The following is an 18,045-nucleotide window of genomic DNA, read 5'->3' as shown; positions in this document are numbered from 1 at the left end:
CAAAAAAAAAAAGCCGCCCAACAGCAAGTGCTGGAGAGGATGTGGCATAAGAAGAACACTGTCACACTAGAGGGGGGAAGGCTACTGGAGAAGCCTCTGTGCAAAGAAGTCTGGATTTACGTCCAAAAGCCAGAAGTGGAAATACAGCACGACCCAGCAGGCTCACTCCTGTAGGCATCTCCAGGCACGAAGCCACCCACAAGCGCGGGTGCTCGACCGTGTTGACAGCTCAAGAAGAGGTGGCCGCGCCACGTGGTGGCACAGTAAACCCCGAAAAAGGATGAGCTGCATCATTCTCAACAACGGGAGGGGAATTTAAGAGGCTTCTGTGCAGCAGAGTCCGAATGACAAGAACAAACGCTGGACATTGACGTAGCGGGCGACGCAATAACATAGAAACGGGTTTGCACACTCGTGGGTCTAACCAACACCCTGAGGGCTCTGAGGTGAGCAGGGGCAGGGAGGGATGGGGTCAGGGGAACAAGGATGGGGCGGCGGGGGGATTTAAGGAAAATGAAAGCGCAACTCCATTCTCAGACACGCATGTGAACATACAGATAGGCACTCTCACGACGAGCGCATGCACAGAGACGCGGGCATGCGCACACACACGCAGGCTTCCTTCTCCCTCAGCCTCACGCCCCAGCTGCTCAGCGCCTGCCAGAGTCAACAGACAATCGTCCTCCTCCCGGTGATGCTGGCAGGGTCCCCCGAGGGTGCGGGCCCCCCCGGCCGCCCAAGCTCATGGGGCTGCCTCATTGGCAAAGTGGTGAGTGTGCAGCACTGAATTTTTCATTTTCACTCACGAAGCCATGAACAGTCACCAGCAGTGGTGGCCTATGGGCCGCTCCAGCCTGGGGCTGCCACATGTTTTCTATTAAGAACCAGATTGTAAATATTTTCATCTTCTCAGCCACAACTCTGGGACCCATCACAACTCTGGCTGAGTGGTTACAGTGCCAGAGGCAAGCCTGGCCCAGCCAAGAGCGCAGCGTGGCTGGGAGCCGACCAAGTTTCCTTTACAAGCACTGACCAGCCAGAGGCGTCTGGGGTCAGGGTCCGCTGAGGTTGGCTGGCTCCTGGACACACCGAATGCCCACCGAGGCCTCCTGGGAGGTGGCGGACGCTTGCCAAGGACTGCCCATTCTATAGGGGCGGCTCTGTACCCACTGGTTTCTGTGAGGGCTCACCTGACCCTTCTCTGAGAAAGAGGGAGCCTGCTTGATGCTCACAAGGTGTGAGAAAAATAGGTTGCCTTGAAAAGTAAAAACTCCCTCTTTATGGGGTGTTCCTGGGACAAAGGTGGGTTCAAAGAGACCAGGCAACAGGAACAGCTTCCCTCCCCCAGGCAGGCCACCCACGCAATACACCAGAAGGGACGGCATGTGCCAGTCTCTGTGGTGTGAGCAGAGGTCAGTTACCTCCAGAGGCCAGAGGCACGTCCATCTGGTGTCCAGCTCAGAGTCGGCCACAGCCCCTGGAGATGCTAGTTGCTTCCACTGGCTTTTCCAGTCCAGAAAGGCGCAGTCTGAAAATGGCACCAGCTGGAAGGGAAGAAGGGGACGTTCAAGTACGTTTAGACATTTAGCTCACTCTCGGCCTTCTGAAGAGGACTTGAGATCATTCGAATGTCTGCACCCCTCTCCCCACCCCCCACCTATACCTCAGCAACTGAGGTCTACTATGTGTGAATATCTACACAGTGGTATTCTTTTAGAACAGTGTTCTATTTTTTTTTTTAAGATGTATTTATTTATGCACACAGAACTGGGGTACAAGCCAGAGGGGCAGGGGCAGTGACAGGGTTCACCAGAGACAGAGCGGGGAGCAGCACAGGCCGACTGTTGAAGTACACTGCCGAAGGGAGCAGCGGGCAGGTCAGGAGAGGACTGCTAAGCCTTGCGGGTCACCTCCGGGGCCGGGGGTCGAAGTCACACTGAAACATCTGTGCTAGCTTGCAGAGCTACGTCCGAACCCATTGCACCACCAGGAAGGGCCCTCAGACAGTTGTTTTTATGGGAAGTTGCACAGCCAGCACAGAACTCCTTTATTCCACGGTCTTGTTTCCCTGGTGGGCAGTGTCTCACGTGAATAGAAAACGTTCATCAAAGTGAAGGAACTGATGCTGATTCATAACTGACTCACCCACCACCACACTGATTGGGGGGCTGGGACAGCTTCTCAGGCTTCCCTTGTTTTCTGAGACCTCAACAACTTTGAGGGGGTCTTCTGTGGAATGCCTTCCAATCTGGGTGTGTCATCCTTTTCCACTTCCCCAATGATCAGACCGGGAATATGTGTTTTTAAAAGCAGGCAAGACCCCCAACTCAGACTATTACCCATTCCTGTTTTATTTTAATGATTTTTCTGATGTAAAAATAGTCACTCCACCAAGTAACTGCTATGACAACATAATAAAAAGACATGACAAAAATGGTCTTCTTTAGGTGGAAAGCCTTCTACCTAGTACCTGCACTTCCTGCGCTGCCTCCCGTTACAGGCCAGGCACTACCCGCTGCCATCCGTCAACGCTTTTGCCCAGTTTATAAATAAACATCTGCTCTGCCTGTGCCCAGAATGAAGGGCCCGAGACCAAAATATGAGTCAGTCACAGTTTCCATGCTCAAGAAACAGACATGCAAGCAGCTCAGGACAATGTCCCGACACAGGACCTCCCAATATAGGACACCCCAAAACAGGATGTGATGCTTGGGAAAGCTGGGAAATGACAATGCCGTCTGAGCAAGACTGGGAGAGCTGATGATTACCAGCAGAATGCTATTGGCCAAAGGACAAGGTTTGGACAGAGCTTCTCCACCCATGGAGGAGGATGGAGACAGGTCAGAGGTGACAGGGTCTACCACTGTGAGCCCGGACAGGGGCAGGTTCTGGAAACCTCACCTGGAAATCATCACTCAGCCGGGGTCCCACCGTGTCCCAGACATGGAGAGAATGCAGACCGAACCTTTCTCATCGGAGGCGGTCGGGGAATCCCTGGAGACCACACTGATGCCTGGGGAGCTTATGTGGACGAAGGCACCCCCAGAGCAAAGGCAGTAAGTGGTGGGGTGCAGACCACAGCGGGACCCCCTGAGCTGGCGGCTGCCAAACCTCATCTTCACACTTACCCACTCTGTCCCTGCTGCCTGCCAGCCCACAGGCTTTGCTTCTCCCCCACAAGAGCAGTCCACTGCTCTGCCCTTTCCCTTTGAACTTGGCCGTGCAAATTGCTTTGGCGGGTTGATGAATGAGCAAACCCACAAGTGATGGCTTACACCCTACTTGCTGCTGGGATCACTCGCCACCACCTTAGCAAGCCTAGGTGTGCTCCCTGGACAAGGAAGCAACCAAGGAGGGCTGGGTCCCCCCAGACGGGCCCCGTCGAGTGGCCAGGACCAAAAAATAATGGCAGGCCAGGCACTGAGGGGCAGAAGCAGCAAAGGCAAAGGTTGTGGACGGCGCGAGGGTTCAGGGTGGCTCGCTATGCCCGGGAGGCTGACAGGCGGCCACGGGTCATCTCCCCGAGTCAGCAGTGGCGATACACATGTCCGCATGTGCTTGTGAGGTGAGCTGGGTGGGGGTGCAGGGGTGGGGGCAGCTCGCCAGGGCAGAGCCCCGGGAAAGGGGAGCGTGAGAGGTCCCAGAGCCATCACAGATGTGACAGCGACAGCACTCAGTGGCCGGCGGACCCCAGCTCCACCTGCAGGCACCGTCCGCTGAGGGCCACACACAGATTCTATCTGGAGCTGCTGATGGGCGAGGTGTTTACAAGGGAGAGGCACAGAGGAATCGGGGCTCGGGGTCACAGGCAAGCGAAGGGAACTCCCTGTGCTGGAAAGGAGAACCGTGGCGGGTGCCCGCTCACTGCGCCCCTCTTAGTCACCAGCTGGTGCCTCACCAGCTCTGGGGGTGGGGGGGGGACAGAGTTGTGAATTGCCACACAGACTGCGTCCCCACCGGCTCACACCAGCCCCCACCCTCACACTTGACAGTGCCCGTTGGACTTCAGTACCAAAGGCACCTCCCACGGACATCTTGGCTGTGCACCCAGATGAAGCTCAGCAATGCCACTGTCACCCCGACATTCCCTGCATGTCCAGAGAGCAGCCGCCACCAATTCCATGGGGCAAGAGTGTGCCTGCCCCCCACACCACCACCCTGTGCCCCAGCCTCCATCCCACACTTCAATCACAACGCCACACCCCAGCCACAATTCTGCACCTCAGCGACCACCTTGCACCCCAAACTCCACCCTGTGTCCCAATCACACCCCACACTCCAACCACCAGCCACAACCCAGCCCCTCAAAACACCCCCAAGCACCCTGACAACCACCCCACGCCCTGAAAATCACCAGGTACCCTGGCCACCCTGGCTATTTCCAGAATGAGGGAGTGGACAGAACAAGCAGGTGTCACTCTTCCAGGATGCTTTCTGGACACGCTCCCTTCCGTGCTCCAAGCGGGGTTAGGGAGCTCACTTTGGGGGGCCCAGGCCTCCTGTGCTTATCTCCATTTCTTATCTAGCCTGTCCTTCTTCCACTTAGCAAGCATTTCCTCCACCTCGGCCCTTGGACTCTGGTCTCACCAGGCCGAGCCCCTGAGGAGCAGAGGAGGGGTCCACTCTCCTTGTCCCCAGCTTCCCGGCCCTACTGGCCATCATGAGGGAACAGGAGGCCCTCGGTGATGACTGGCGATGAGTGAGTGAGGGAGGAAGCAGACAAAGTGCTGGGTATCAGTGTTGTATCTTACTAGATCCAGTAGGCACTTGAACAAGGAGGGAATTGGGGCACTGACCCCATGCAGTTGAAAATTCAGGTACAACTCCTCCCAGACTTTACTAACAGTGATTGGAAGCCAATTACATGTATTCTATTCTGTGTCCTTACAATAAACTAAGATACAGTAAGGAAACGTTATTAAGAAACCATAAGTGGCCCTCCCTGGTGGCGCAGCAGGTTAAAGCCCAGCACTAAGAAGCTAAAGCCACTTCAGCGCGAGTTCGATCCCGCCTGCCCCGGAGGGGACCCACAGGGCGCGGCAGACCTCTCCTGACCCGCCCGCGGCTCCCCTCAGCAGTGTATTTCAGTAGATCCGTCTTATCTGCTCCCCACTCTGTCTCTGGGGAAGCCTCTCACTGCCCCTGCACCTCTGGCCTGTACTCCAGTTCTGTCTGCATAAATAAATAAATCTTAAAAATTAAAAAAAAAAAAAAAGAAACCATAAGGAAGAGAAAATACACGCCAACATTGCACGGTGTTTAGACACCGTGAGTGTCTGTCTAAGAGGAGCAGCAGCTGAGGCCTGGCGGGATGAGGGACAACTCCGGTGAGGGCCTGAGTAGGCTGGGGCCTTCCCCTTGCTCTTCCTGCTCCAGCCGACTCATCTCCCCCAAGCCTGCTCACTTCTGTCCTCCGTGTGGCGAATGCCAGGGACGGCCCAGCTCCTGCAGAGGGGCAGCGGGTACCCCAGGAGAGCTGGAGGCTGGCCAGGCCAATGCCCCGGTGCAGAAGGTGAAGCCTTCCGGAGCCCAGAGCAGAGGCAGGCGACACTCCTGCCCCTGCTCTGGGTCGAAAATGACCACATGACTACTTCTTAAGCCTGAGCGCTGAACAGCATCGCGGCTCTCTGAAGGGGCAGGAGTCTTTCCTCAGCAGCCGGCGGTCAAGTCATCCCAGTGACTTGCTGCTCTGTGTCCTCCCGGGGAGGGGCAGGTCACACCAGGTGATTTTAGAGAAGCAGCCCATTTTGGGGTGGGAGAAATGTGTTCCACCCCCTGGAAGGCTGACCCCCGCCCTGCGCGACGCTCCTGGGGCGGGCACCCCTGAGGGCCCACACGCAGGACACCTGGACCCCGGGGAGGCGACGATGGAGCAGCGGCCAGTGTCTGCGCCCTCCCTCTGAACTCCTGCCAGAACATGATGACCGCGGACGATGACATCGAGAACGGCCGGATCCGTTTGCAAAGGGCACAGGTGAGCCAAGTAGGCCGATGCGAGGGCAGATCAAAAGCCGACGGAGGACGACCTAGAAAAGCCTGGCTGGGCTGTGACGGCAAGCAGGGTTGGGGCAGAAATGCTGGGGGGCCCGGGAGGGTGCTGCGGTGGGGGAGGAACTGGAGCAGCTCGGTGCCCCTGGGGGAGATGCTGCACCCCCTCCTCTCTGGGCCCACGGGCTTGGGACCCCAGCCCTGGGGGCGGAGTGAGGAGGAAGTGAAGTGGACAGAGCGAATGGACGGCAGAAAAGCTGGCCTGGCCGCTCCGGCCCGTCTCAAAGTGCTGGAGAGCAGGAGGGTTTCTGGGGTGAAGGCCGAGGTCTGGGCTTGGCCAGGGAGGGTCCACGGAGGGGCGGAGGCTGACAAGGAGGCAGCTCCTGGCAATTCCAGCAGACAAGGCCGCTCCGTCTCCACAGGCGTCCTGTTGAGTGCCCCACCCCCACTACACATGGGGAAACCGAGGCTCTGGACGTCGCCTGAGGTCACCCAGTGGAACAGGGAGGTGTGACCCAGAGCCAGCACCGCCCCGCCCCCGCTGGGCCTGGCTGGGCTTTCCAAGGTGGCCCTCCGTGCTCAGGCCCCGCAGGCCGGGTGGGGGCGTGGGCGCCGGCCTGTCCTGTCATCACCCAGGGCTCCTCCGCCCTCTAAGCACCAGGCTGGGCACGCCCTGCTTAGTTGCTCACACCCGGTGGGGCCACCAGTCCCCACGTCAGGACACGCTCTGCAGGTTGTCGGTGGCCCCCAGGAGCCCTGGGGTACCCCACTTGCAAACCGCATCAGGTCAGTTTCCTGACTCGCCGGTCTGGCTGAAGTTCTCTGTGTGTACAGGGCGCCTCATTACTGGAAGAACAGGGGACCTGCCACGTCCTCCGGGCCCATGATGGGGAGATGCTGGTCCAGGCTGTGGGCTCCTCGCGCAGGGCTGTCTCCGCCCTACTGCTGCTATTAGGTGGTGTCATCTTCCTGCGTGAAAACCTTATCTTCTTTGGGGTGCCCCACCCTTGATTTTATTTCAAAGATTTATTTAATTGATGCATACAGAACTGGGGTACAGGCCAGAGGTGCAGGGGTGGCGGGAGGCTTCACCAGAGACAGAGTGGGGAGCAGAACAGGCAGATGGATGAAGTCCACTGTCGAGGGGAGCAGCGGGCAGTCAGGAGAGGTCTGCCGCGCCACTGGGGGTCACCTCCGGGACACTGAAGCGGCTGCGGCCAGTTTGCAGTGCTGCGTCCTAACCCGCTGCACCACCAGGGAGGGGCCCCCACCCCTTATCTCAACTTCCACCTCTCCTGGCAAGGGAGGTGCTGCTGTCCCCGGCACCGTGGGGAGACCGTGGCTCGGGCATGGAAGCCTCTTTCTTGCCCCAGACCCGACAGCTCGTAACCCGGAGCCTTTGCTCCCGGCCTTGCTGCCGCCACCTGGGCGAAGGTGCTCCCTCCGGAGGTGCTCCCTGGCCGGCCTGGTGGGACCTCAGTCTGCCCTTGAGGAGTGAGGTGCTGGCGGCTGAGCAGAGCTCGGGCCTGTTTTCTGTGTCTCCCCAGAGCCAGAACCATGTTCCTTCCTGGATCAGGATCAGGAGGAGGCGTGAAACATGCACGAGTCTGTCGTCTGGACAACAAGGCCCAGCCAGGACGCAGGACTGTGTGCTGCACTCGGAGGAGAAGATGTGTATGCAGGGGTGGGGAGAGGACGAGGAGGGAGGGAGTGGCAGGGCAGGACACCGGCAGGGGGAGGGACAGAGGAGGGGAGGGGGGAGGAGAGCAGGGTGGTAACAGTTTCCACCAGTTTCCACCAAAACGGAAACTTGTGCAGGGCTGGCGCCCCATAAAGCCGGCCGGAGTGTGACTGACCACCGCTAACTGTCCTATTTACAGCCCTGGCAACGAGGCTCAGGAAGGGGCCACTTTGATCCTCTGGCCTCTTATCTCTGGGGAACAAAGTGACGGCCCAGAAGAGGGCGCTCGGTGGTTCCCGGGCTGGCCCGTCACTGGCCCAAGAGCCTTGAGATGAGGGTGGCTGGAGACCTATGGGGGGCAGGGGCTGTGTGCCGGCCCCCCAACTTGAGTGCTCCCACGCCAGCGGGACCGACCGTCTCTATCCAGTCTGAGACGCCAGTGATGTGCGCACAGCCGGCCGGAAGGCTGGAGGAGCCCGGAATGCTCGGGGCGTGGTGCTTCCTGGGCAGAAACTCAGGAGGACAAAGGGCGGATAATTTATTCGCCAGAATTCACAGAAACCACCCCAGACCTGCTCAGGGGGGGTCCAGGCCGGAGGGGGGCCTTGCCTGCGGTCACCGTGGGGACTGGCTGGTGCACTAGGTCTTGGCTGCAGAGGGGCAGAGAGGGCGCCTGGCACAGGAATCAGTGCCACTGTGGGGTGCAGGGCACGGGGCCCCACTCTCTGGGACGCCCCAGATGGTGGGAACCCCAGTGGGGAGAGCGGGCCTTGAGCCAAGCGCTGGCTTCTGGCCCTGGCTCTGCCTTCTCCACAGCTCGTGGGCCGAGGCATGGTACAAGCCAGGTATGTGCCTGGGCTGTCTCGGCTGTGAGAGAAGGGCCAGGGAACGTCTCCAGCCGCACGGCCAAACCTCCAGTGCCTCTTTGTGCCTGTCTGGGCAAGCCCCTATTAGTCTTCTGGCCTTCAACTCACACGGCCCCATCCTGCTACCTCCTCCGGGAAGCCCTCCGTGGTTGGAAGTTCAGGGTGTGGGATGCAGTCTCATCCACATGTCAGCAGGTCACGATAATTGCGGGGTGGAGCAGTCCAAAGGAGGAAAGGCTTTGAGGGGAGGCTGAAGGAGGTCTCTAAACCCAGTGATGCTGCTGCTGAAGGTTCTGGTGTGTATGAGCAAGTTCTTCCACAGGGGATGTTCTGCAGGCTTCTGTTCTAACCACTTCCCAAGTAGTACCTCATTTAGCGTGCACTGAGTACCTATGGGTACTATTACCATCCACAATTTATAGACAAGGAAAGGGAGGCACAGGGAGGTTCAGCAGCTCCCCCCGGGTCACACAGCAAGCAGGTGGCAGTGGCCGTCCTGTGATTGAGCGGATCAAGGAATGGCTCGTCGGATGGCAACGGAAGCCTGGAAGGACAGACTCGGCCGAGGCTCTCCAAACACCGCGATTTTACAATTCTGTCTTATGCTTGGGAATGGAATAACCTGGTGGCCTGCTGTTCCAGGGGCGCACACCCCTTCCTCCCCGCCACCAGCATTGCTTGGGCCGGGGACCCCAGCTCCTGTGCAAAGAAGACCACGCCAGGGCGGGCCCCTGATGATGTGGGCAGAGAAGCCCCATCTTAAAAGCTGCCCTGAGGGAGGGCCCTCCCTGGTGGCGCAGCGGGTTAAAGCACAGCACTGAGAAGCTAAAGCCACTTCTGCATGAGTTCGATTCCCGCCTGCCCCGGAGGTGACCACGTGGCGTGGCAGACCTCTCCTGACCCGCCCGCTGCTCCCCTCAGCAGTGTACTTCGTCGATCTGCCTGTTCTGCTCCCCTCTCTGTCTCTGGTGAATCCTCTCACCGCCCCTGAGCCTCTGGCCTGTACCCCAGTTCTGTATGTACAAATAAATAAATCTTTAAAAAAAAAAAAAAAAAAAAGCTGCCCTGAGGGCCACACTTGCTTTCTCTTTGTGGGGACGTTTGGCTCCGAGATCCGTTCGGTGTTGAGGAGCCTGTGGTCCTAGGCCATTTGGCTGAGCTCTGTCTGTGCCAGGAGAGGGAGACGGGCCCACAGCCCGGGCTCCCGACACCAGCTCCGGCCCAGGGAAGGCCCATCCTTTGCTGGGAATGCCGCTGGCCATGGCGACCTCGCTGCCTTCTGATCTGCCCCTTTCCTCCTAATCCCTGTTCTCTTCTTCTGCCAAGAGATGGAAGCTTCAGACCAAAGATCCCACCTTAGAAACAGGGAGCAGGGGCGTCCCCCCTCCAAAGACTTTGCTGTTGGTGGCGGCTGACGTGTTACCCCAGCAACGGTCTTTAACATCAAACTCTCCCCCAGGTGGTGGATTAACAGCCTTTTCGAGTAGCAAGAGCAAACCTCACTCCGCGAAGATGTTTTTCCATGGGGCTCTGCCAATGTAGCCACAGTGCTTTGGAAGCGGGCACCTGCCCAGGGCCCAGGCAGGCTTGCAGGCGGGGAGGAAGGGGTGCGCGCCCCTGAAACAGCAGGCCACCAAGGTGTCCCATTCCCATTGCATGCGATGCAACATGACTGCCCGTCCTTCCAGGCATCCGTGGTCATCTGAGCACCATCCCCTGATTCTCAGGCTCCTGCCCTGGTCCCTGGCAGCTCATCCCCCACCCTTCCTCAATGCTCAGACACCCCAGGGCGCTCTGAACTCAGTGTCTGCCCTCAAGGCAAGGACAAGGACGGGCGCATGGTCTACAGGGGAGGTCTAAAGTCCAGCCCACGATGCAACACGGCTAAATAAACACAGAGTGGGCAACAGAGCATCGGGGAAAGGACTGGCGCTCCAGCCTTCGGGGGTGTGAGGCTGCAGGCATGAGGCTTGGGAACAGCAGGCGAAGGAAAATGAAGCGTCCTTCTGAGGGACGCTGGGCTTGCCCTCTGCAGAGCCCGCTGGCGGGATGGCACACCTCAGGGGCTGGGCTTGCGGGTGGGACCCTGTGGGATGTCTCCATTCATATCTGCACCTCTTCAGAAAGCCACCCCCTCTTTCCAGGCCCCCCTGACTCAGAGACACAGGGTGATCGTGGGAACTCCACAGCTCGGATTCCAGCGTCTCAGGCTGGGCAGAAATGCCACATTGGAGAACCCTGGCTTGGCTACTTTGTACCTATGTGGCCTTGGGTCAGTGACCCAACTTCTCTGAGCCTCAGTTTCCACATCCATAAAATGGGATTAGAAACAAAAATGACAAAAATGACTTTGCAAGATGGTTGTAAAAATGAGGGATTTCCCACCCCACCCCATCCCCTGGACACAGGGGAAACAAGATGGCCTGGCACACAGACCCCACAGGTCAACTCTCAGGGCCCCCTAGAAAACCCATCAACTGGAATTATTTTCTTTGAAGCTGATCAAGGATAAAATGCAGGGAACAACCTCTTAGCTTGCTGTCAGCTCATCTTTTACACGCACCCCCTCCCACCCCCAAAGTATAGAAGGAAGTGCCCCTTCCCAGATAATAGGGACGCTTTGTCTCCTCTTTCCTTCCTCCCCACCCCCACCCCCACCCCAGGCCCCTAATCCCCTTACTCCCTGCCCCGTAACCTCAGAGCCCTCACTGCTTAATGTCTGCTTGCTGTTGCAGGCATTGTCTTCTGTCTGTCGCCTGCTGTGTGGATGTCCCCACAGCCTTCCTGCCAGGGCCCTCCAGGATGCTGTCATGGCTGCCCTCCGTCCTTCTTTATGGCTGAGTAGTATTCCACAGTGTGCACAGGCCACTGGACCCAACCTTCTGTCAGTGGGCCTCTCTTTTCTCTTAGAACCCTTCTTTATGCCTTTTGTCGCCTGATCCCAACTACAGGTACCAGCTGACTCTCCATATTGAAAAACCAGTATTTACATGCAGAACAACTAAAGAATGAATTGGGGAAGTCACCTGCCTAAATGTCTCTGGTTTCACCAGCTCCTTCCTGAGGGGCTAGTGAGGGGCCACTCCTTGCTGACCTGCTGGGTCTCCCCAGCACACCCGCCTGGGCACCCCTCTTCCCTGGGGGATGAGCCCTCTGGCCTCCCAGTACGGAAGCTGATCCAACCCCCTGCGACTCCATGTGAACTCTTAGGGGCGGTGGGGCTGTGTTGTTTCTTGCGTGGGGTTTCAGTCTGTGGTCACAGCATTAACGTTTGGGCACCATCAACTGAAAACCTCATTAGGGGACTGAGCTCCTTGACGCTGTCCACCAGGTTCTCAGCCTCAGCCAAGCAGATGGAAGGAGACGGTGGGGAGGAGGGTGGGCCAGAGGGTGGAGGTGCCCTCAGGGGCCTGCGCCTGCTTCTTTCCTGGCACGAGCCCCTACCTTGCACCACCAAGTTGCTACGTCCTTAGCTGGAGGTTCCAGGTGGGAGGTGGGAGCTCTGAGGGGTGTCATGTGGAAGGTGAGCGCTAGGACATCGGGAGGGGTGCTCCTCCTTCTCCCCGAGTGACCCCTGGCCCGAGGCAACTCCAGGCTCTGAGGATCTGGGGGCGGAGGCTACGAGACCTTGGATAAGTCACCTCACCTGCAAAACGGCAGACCCCAACCCCAGCAGAGAGGGGGGCGAGCAGGGTCAGGGCTGCAGATGCCAAGGGCAGAGAGATCAGAGGACTGGGGGCCTGGGCAGGGGCGGAGGCGGGGTTCGCTCAGCTTGGGGAGTCTCTGGTCAGGGCTGCAACCTTCCAGGGAGGGAGGGAGGGAGCCACACCCCTCAGGAGGTGGCCAGGCAAGCTCAGGATTTATTTTGGGCTCCGGTCTAGTCTTCCAGGAAAAGGGGTGTGTGTTTTTCCTTCTTTCTTTTTCTTTCCACCGAGCCTTTTATTTCTGAAAAGGTAAATGGCCAATTAGCTGGATTTTCATCTTTCATGTGGAGTTGTTTTAGGCTTTTGAACACGAAACAATATTTTGGAGGCATTCCACCTCTCAGCTAGGGAAGTAGCAACTTTGCTTTGGCTGGGTGTTTTTGGTTGGGTTTTTTTCTCAAGAGCCCTCCACTAAGTAAATATGCATGAAGGGAATTTTTAGCCACTCAGTCTGTTAGTTCATGGGGATTCAAATGGGTTTTCTCAGTGTAGCAAAATCTATTCCAAAGACATCTATTTGGGTTTGCTTTTTTAAAAGGTATCTGGTGAAACTCAGACACAGCGTGTTTTCTTTGCACACCCAAAGGAGGATTTTGCCAAAGGGGGAAGCATCCGCGTCCCCCCTTTTTAATTCTGCCCAGTAACTGGGAACTGATATTCTTTCCTTCTCAACTTCAACTTACCATGATTTTTAACAGGGACCTTCTATCCTCAAGAGCATCGGAATCCTACCGGGTTAAATCACTTTCATGCATTTTATTTATTTTTCTTCTCCCTTTTTAAATAAAGCAACGTTTTACATCCTTGTTATTATTTCAACACTATAGGATTTCTCCCCTCTGATGTGGTTAGAGGGAAACACACACAGAGAATCAGAAGAACTGGCCCAATTGCCCCCCGGCCTCCGCTAATTTGAAAACTCTTCCCAATGTAAGGACATTCAAATTGTATGATTTTGCATATTGAACAGGCTAAAACACAAAAGCAGCACAATCAGGCCATACACCACCGAGTCTGATGTTTATCGAGTGAGTTTTTCACACCACTGTAGGAAGAACCACTGTCGTGACAGATGGGGAGACCGAGGCACAGAAAAGCAATGTAATTGCTCACTGCCTGAAGAGTGGGTCCTAGTCGTTTGCCCTCTGACTGCTTCTTAAGATGCTGTCACTAAAGACGTAGATGATAATGACACTAACCTACACGTGCTGCTTTATTTCGCATTTTGCCCGGCACGGAGCAGAATTGACTAACACTTGGCTTTCACCTGCAGTGTGGCTTTGGAACCCTGAGCCCCGGCTCCCCAGAAATCATGAGAAGGCAGGTGTGCACGCCTGGCCTCCAGTCCCGCTCCTGACCGGCTCCGTCCTGTCCTGGAGAGGCCCTAGCAACAGGCATGGTAGGCTCAGCCTGGGGACAGGAGGACAGAGAAGGGAGGTGGTTATCTCTGGGGCTCCTCCCAGCCAGGTAGAGGAGGAAGATTCCACCTCTCCTCCAAAAGCTTTTGTCAGAACCTGCTGCCAGGCTCTCCTGGCCCCTCTCACTCATTGCTCCCTTTAGGGGAAGGTGGGGCGGTCAACGGGCCTTTTGTTGGGGTCTCATCTCTGTAAACTCGGCTCCACGTGAACGTGTCTGTTTGCTGTGGGTCAAAGCTGACAACACTTGTCGCTGCACAGGCTCACAGAATGCCTAGTAACCACACGGGGATACCCAAAGTAAAACTAAAGGCAACTTCACATTCAGGAGAAATGAAAATGATTTACTCAATGATCATGAAGTGTACGAACAAGTCAAGTTGATCTCGGCAAACTGAACGTGCATCAACATTTTCCATGAACAGATCTATACATTAAGTAGTTCATGGCATGAAAAAAAGAAAAAAATAAGTAGAGGCCACTGGGATCTCCGTCCACACGGCAGGTCCCACGCTGGGCCACCGGGCTCCTCCCAGCCTCCCTCGTTGAGCGGCTGCCTCTGACCAGCTGAGGGGATGGAGGGACTTAGCAACATGCCAGTCCGGGGATCGGGGCCAGGACTCGGTCCAGGCGGAAATGGTGACACCCCAGCCCTGGGCGACACCTGCCCCAGTGTGAGTCCCACAGGCGCCTGCAACTTTGCCACCACCACCATCGCCCTCCCCCACCAGGTGACCCTGCCCCTGGTCATTCTGTGTCCTTCCCTGGGAAAAGGAAACTTTAGTATTGCATAGGACCTGCAGGAATAAGAAAAGCCACCACTGCACCCTATCCTTGGGCCTTGCTCCTTCGGTGGGGTTATTAGCAAACCATTTAACACTGAAACCACCCTTGAATTTCAAGCTATTTTTCCATGAACTTTCCAGAACTTTCCACCTTTCGTCAACTCTTCAAGTTCCCACATACTCTGTGCTACCGAGAGAATAGAGCCTCAAGCAAAGAGCCCTCATCTGGGACCTGGTGTGGCCTCTGTACCCCGCTGCGGCACTCTGTACCCCGCTGCGGCACTATCCCACACACTCCGGTAGCCTGGGCACACTGCGCCTCAGCTTGGGCTCATGGAGGTGCAGGGCTTGCTGGGCACACACAGCTAGATGGTGGGACTGTGCCCCCGAAAACTGGGCTGTTCTGTGCCTCTCACCGCCCCCCCAAGCCGGCTCCCTCCCCCTAAGAGGAAGTCTAAGGACAAGTGCTAGTGGCAGAGCCGGTCATCTGCCCAAAGCCAGGCGGCAGCTCTCCATATCACTCGCCTCGGGAGCCCCTGGAGTCTCAAACGGTGCACAGCCCCGGCTGAGTGGCTAACGGGCTCCAACGGAAGTGAACCCACAGCCAAACCCTGCTGCAGGAAATGGGGCCGAGCACAGAGCCTCTAAGTTCCCCCACTTCCTTCAGCTCTGCAGAACAGGCCGATGGCTAATCTGCCCGCACTTGCACACGCAGGGCACTCTGACGAGGCCCCAGGGCTAAGGATGCAGGACCGCGCCTTCGCTCTCTCAGTCTGATCAGGAACTCGGACTTTGTTTCACCCACTCCCTTCTCAGCACCAGCCCTCACTCAGCACGAGTTTATGGCCACTGTGCAGGTCCCCTGCACGTGACCCGGGGGTTCCGGAAGGCCGACCCAGCTTCCTCCCTCTCTGGTCCAGCTGCTCACACGGTGCCTGGACACAGTATGTCCCTAGTGAACGTTGGTTTCACTGAAGTCAAAACAAGCCACCCATCCTCAACACCCACAGAAATAACGCTCCGGGCTGGGAGCAGCAGGGCAGAAGGCCCAGCAGGCCCAGCCTCGCTCCAGATCAGCTGTCCCCACGATCCCAGGACTCCCCTCTGGGCCTGGGTGTCTGTGCATGAAATTAAGAGAGTTGAATAAGTGGTTTCCAAGGACTTTTTCAACGTGTGGAGTGGAGACCAACTAGGTCCTCGGTCCCGCGGGTTCCCTCGTGGGACATCTGGGAGTCCCCACAACGTCACCCCGAGTCTCAAACTTCTGGGCCATCTCTCATCCCCCGCAGGGTACTGTGTGTGTGCTGGGGGAACTGGGATCCTCGGGGCCTCTGAGGAGGGCGGCTGAAGGCCTACGGTGGACAGTGTGTCACCTGATTCCGAAATTCCTGGGCTCAGGCGGGCTTGTGTCTATGCAGAAGGCACTCTGAGGAGGGAGGGCAAGGAGGGGGCTGGTGAAGCTTTGCGTTTCCATTTCTGAGTTGCTGTTTGTGCTGCTAGGGGATGTGGGGGAGGGTTTCCACTGGAGCGGCAGGTGGCCAAGCCCTGTCCAAATAGAGTCCCTTTGAGCCACCAGCCAGCTACGTGGCAACAGACTCAAGCAAGGTGACTGACCCAGAGGTTGTAGAGATCAAGGCAGCTCAAGGTCCTCCCTGGAGCAGTGGACAGCTTGCCGCCAGGTGCTGTCCTGGGGGCGGCGGGGGCGGGGGGGCGGACCCAGGGGCTGGAACAGAGCCCATGCAACCCTGAGCTCCCAGAACCTCCACGGACCCCTCACGCCGGGCCGGCCCACAGATGATCTCCGCTCTACTCCTGGAAGACCAAAGCGCTCCACAGCCAAATCTATGGAGGGCCCCGATTTTAGGAGGGGTGCTGGGGACCCTGGTCTGCACCTCCCAGTGGCAGCACAGCCCTGAGGTCAGAGGAGGCAGCCCACAGCGCCTTTCCTGAGCACAGAATCACCCCCAGAATACTCCCTGTGCCGGAGCTTCTGGATACTTCCTGTTTTCTCTCAGGCCCAGCAGACCGGAGGTCATGTGAAGACCCTGCTCTCTGGCGCCCTGCCCCTGCCCCGCCAGGGGTTCACCCTGGGCAGCAAACATGTGTGCGGGCCTTGGGATTGCTCAGGGGTCTTGGCCTGGTCACTAGCAGGTCAGGCCCAGCAGAGCTCTGGACTCTCATTTCATTTCTGCACACACGCTGCACACACACATAGTGTGTGCGTGTGTGTCTGTCATATGCAGGCACATGCATTCGCGCGACTCTGTGTCACTTGCATCGGTAGGACTTGCTGCGGAGGAGCAGTCTTGATGGCATTTTACAGGTCAGGAACAGACCGGGAGGTGTCTTGCCCCTTCCCCAGCGCGGAGCCAAGGGGCAGTTCCCACGGCGGCCGGCGGGGGGCAGTGCGCCTCGCCTTTTCGGAGCCTCCCAGCCTCTCCAGCAACTCGGGGAAGAAAAACAGGCTGGCCCGGAGGCTCCTCCCGCAGCTTCTAGGAACACCCTGGCGCGCAGCCCCGCACACAGTAGGGCCTCAGGCACATGTAGCGGCGGAAAAGGGTGAGCTGGGCAGACAAGTGTGGATTCAAGAGCACAAACGGGTAGGTCGGGGAGAGAAGGGGAAATCCCTGCCCTTACGCCCTTTCGTTTTAGGGGGCTGTTTAAACACTGTCCCTACTGTGGGCAGCTACAGGGGCGGCACAGCCTCATCCCTAGCTCCTCTCCTGCCCGGCTGGCTGGTGAGCACCGCCCAGCTCCAGCCTCCACCCCGCAACTTGCTCCCTGCGACCCCACACACAGCCTCAGAGGTCTTCTCCCTGGGGAACCCGAACAGCACAAACCCGCGGGGCGCGGGTGCCAGAGAGCGGATCCCAGGGGGCGGGGACACCAGAGAGCCGGCGGAGGTGCCAGGTCACTGCCCTCAGGGCTGTCCCCTCTGCGGGACACTCCGAGCCCTGAGACCCAGGGGCCCGCCCAGCCCCCAGCCCGTTGCGTACTTCTGGGCACACAGGGGTCGATCCACCCAGCTCCAGGGTGGCACTAGCTCAGACCCTGGGGTGAGGAGGTGCGATTCGGGGCTCCAGGTGACCCGACACCCGACCGCTGGTAAGGCGAGGGGGCGCTCTGAGTGTGTGCGCCCTCAGGAGCGCAGCCCCCCCTCCCCAACTCCGCCGCGCCAACTCAAGTTCAGGGCGCTTCCTCCCGCAAGGTCACAGTCAAACCCACTGGCGCCTACAGAAAACAGCGAAAGTTGCGCCACCGCCCGGACTCGGGATCTCGCTGTAACCCTTCCGGCGCTCAGCCACCGCGGTCGCCCCCATGTGCTTTCCGAGGGAGCGGCTCGCGGAGGGACGCAGACAAGTTAACTTTTGTAGGATGATTGCGCGGCAGCCGAGGCGCCTAACGGGGTCGCGACGCTCTCCGAGTCTCGAGCTGCCACCACCACAGCCCCCAGCACGCTCCTCGTCGCCCACCACAGCCCCTCGCTGCCCACCCGCCACGTCCAGCCGCCGCATGCCGGCTCCAACCCCACCACATCCGGAGCGGCGAGGGCCGGCGGCATCCCCGGGGCGACGGCTACCGCTGGCATCTGCGCCCCGGGGCTCG

The 18,045-nt window shown here is 58.2% G+C and overlaps 1 protein-coding gene across 1 annotated transcript in view; it reads right to left on the bottom strand.

Moving 5' to 3' along the window:
• The window catches only part of ST3GAL1 (ST3 beta-galactoside alpha-2,3-sialyltransferase 1), a 69,453-nt gene that overhangs the window by 50,574 nt on the left and 834 nt on the right, over positions 1–18,045 (bottom strand). The window contains exon 2 of the mRNA XM_012723012.1: positions 1,422–1,544. The gene's annotated coding sequence lies outside the window, so the exon portion shown is untranslated. The remainder of the gene's footprint in view (positions 1–1,421; positions 1,545–18,045) is intronic.

This window comes from Condylura cristata, unplaced genomic scaffold (genome assembly GCF_000260355.1).
Source record: "Condylura cristata isolate star-nosed mole 26May11 unplaced genomic scaffold, ConCri1.0 scaffold00009, whole genome shotgun sequence".
Taxonomy (NCBI): Eukaryota; Metazoa; Chordata; class Mammalia; order Eulipotyphla; family Talpidae; genus Condylura; species Condylura cristata.
This window is presented reverse-complemented; position numbering and strand designations above follow the sequence as displayed.